Raw genomic sequence first — 2,500 nt, 5'->3', positions numbered from 1 at the left:
ACAACGAAAGTTTTTTTTTTTCCTTTTTCTTTTTCTCTTTTTGTTTACGAACTGTGTGTAGGTTTTGAATGGTTTCCTGTCTGCGTTTTTTAAGAAATGTGAGCGTTCAGAATAGTTTATGTGTAGTTATTGTGTTGCGCTAAAGTGTTTGCGGATCTTACTTTGTGGTATCTTGTATTAGCGGTGTAGTCCTCGTGTCGTGTTCATGCAGGCTTTTGTGCAGGAATTTGCATAGTCCTTTGCAAATTCTTTAGGTGTTCGTAGCGAGTGAAACACTGATGAAAATTCAGTTAAACAGACAAACAAAAACAAATCCTCACGTTTCTAAAAAGAAAAATAAATTAAATAAAATCAAACGAACTCATCGGCACATCGCACCATGATAATGATGTCAATGAGGAAGTCTTCTGTCCCCTACCTGTGGCCGTGCGAGCGAGCGAGGGCGGCGGACGTGCCCAAGGGCGCTCGGGGAGGCTCTCGCGTCTCGGCGGCGCCTGTTTACGCTCCTGCGGTGACAGGGAGGGGGGAAGGGGGGCGGGGGAGCGGGGGAAAAGGAAGGGCGGGCGAGGGGAAGGATGGGAGGAACGAAAGGGGGAAGGAAGGGGAAGGAGGAGGAAAGGTGGGGGAGCTGAGGTGAAGGGAGGGAGGGGGAAGGGAAGGATTGGGAAGAAGGGTGGGGGAGGGGGAGAGGGAAGGGAAGGGAAGGGAAGGTGGGGGAGGAAGGGGAGGGGAAGGAGAGGACGGGTGGCGAGGGGAAAGGGCGGGGAAGAAAATGAGAGGGGGAGGGGAAGGGAGAGGGAAGGGCTGGTTGGACGGTCATGGATGTCTGAGCGGCAGGAGCTGAGGGGCGAGGAGGGGGAGGGGACGCCGCCTGACCCGTGCATGGCGCAGCCCCTCCGGAGGGGATTTTGCGGTGCTTCGGCGTCGCGCGCGCGCCTCGGCCGCCCTCCTGTTGCGCGGCCTCCCTCCTGCCGGTAACCTTATATGATGGCCGCCGCCCCTCGCCCCCCGCCCCCCGCCCCCCGCCCCCCGGCGCGGTCGCCTCGGCCTCGGCGTCAGCGGCTCGGACGGCGGGGGCGGCAGGGGGGCTATACGGAGGGGCGGGACACGCACCTGCACGCACGAAAACACACACACGAACACACACACACACACACACACACACACACACACACACACACACACACACACACACACACACACACACACACACACACACACACACACACACACACACACACACGCGCGCGCGCCCTAAGAGGACGCGGGTGGTGGGCGGCCCTCCCGCCGGCCGGTCGCCTCGCCAGCCGCGGTCCGGCCCCGAACGCTCGCCCTTCGCGCCGCCAGGCAAGCGCGGACCCAGGGAACTTTCGTATTTATAGGAACCAGAGCGTCCTTGTGACCCGCCCTGTCTCGCCTGGCTTCGTTTTATAGAAGGTTCGACAAGAGTAATTCAGAATGGGAATTTTTCTCCTGTAGTTTCTCGCGGAGACAGAAACGCTCAGAGTAAAATCGATCTTATTGATTTGTTCAAAGCTGATTTGACTTAGGAGATTTTCATCATAAAGTTTATTTCTACTTTGTATCAACTCCCTAGATTTATTGATAATGAGACTGCAGTTTCTAAATCCACCAGGATTCCATCTTCAGAGCCGAAGATGGAATCCAGGTGGATTTCGAAACTGCAGTCTCACTTTTCAATAAATCTAGTTTTTGCATTGTGGGTTTTTTACCATTCATAAGTTCTTCTGTAACAAATTGGTTCAGAACTCTCTTTCCAGCAGGCATGACCGCTCGCGCGCGCACATGCACGCACGCACACATGCATGCACGCACGCACGCATGCACGCACGCACGCACACGCACACGCACACGCACACGCACACGCACACGCACACGCACACACACACTCACACTCACACTCACACTCACACTCACACTACACTCACACTCACACACACACACACACACACACACACACACACACACACACACAAACACACAAACACACAAACAACAAACACACAAACACACAAACACACACAAACACACACACACACACACACACACACACACACACACACACACACACACATCCACCCCCTCCGGCTAAGACGCTTTATCTCTCCATATATGTCTAAAAGCCTCGCTTGCCAAAAGTACAGTATTTGGATTGCCTTTTTCAAGTTCTGGTCTCCATTAATCGTACCTCAGAGAAGATTCGTATATATTGTCTTTTTTAAAAGAAAATAACTTGTGACGCTTTTGATTGCTCTTAAATCTATTCTGAAGTGACAGGGGAACCTGCTCTTGCAACACAAGCACACCTACACACGGCCAGACTCACGTGCACGTGCATGCGCTCGGCGACGAACATGCAGAGGCAGACACATAGGCGCGACACAGGGGACTCTCTCTCTCTCTCTCTCTCTCTCTCTCTCTCTCTCTCTCTCTCTCTCTCTCTCTTCTCTCTCTCTCTCTCTCTCTCTCTCTCTCTCTC

General features: G+C 53.5%; 2 protein-coding genes across 3 annotated transcripts in view; one reads left to right on the top strand and one right to left on the bottom strand.

Annotated features, from left to right (window-relative positions):
- LOC119576146 overlaps window positions 1–496 on the bottom strand; it is a 19,620-nt gene extending 19,124 nt beyond the window's left edge. The window contains exon 1 of the mRNA XM_037923750.1: window positions 419–496. The gene's annotated coding sequence lies outside the window, so the exon portion shown is untranslated. The remainder of the gene's footprint in view (window positions 1–418) is intronic.
- Window positions 1–2,500, top strand: part of LOC119575844 (thiamine transporter 1-like) — a 40,675-nt gene that overhangs the window by 12,823 nt on the left and 25,352 nt on the right. The gene's annotated exons all lie outside the window — the stretch shown is intronic.

The sequence above is a fragment of the Penaeus monodon genome, chromosome 1 (genome assembly GCF_015228065.2).
Source record: "Penaeus monodon isolate SGIC_2016 chromosome 1, NSTDA_Pmon_1, whole genome shotgun sequence".
NCBI classification, from domain to species: Eukaryota; Metazoa; Arthropoda; class Malacostraca; order Decapoda; family Penaeidae; genus Penaeus; species Penaeus monodon.
The sequence above is the reverse complement of the archived record's forward strand: the minus strand, read 5'-3'. Positions and strand labels throughout refer to the sequence as shown.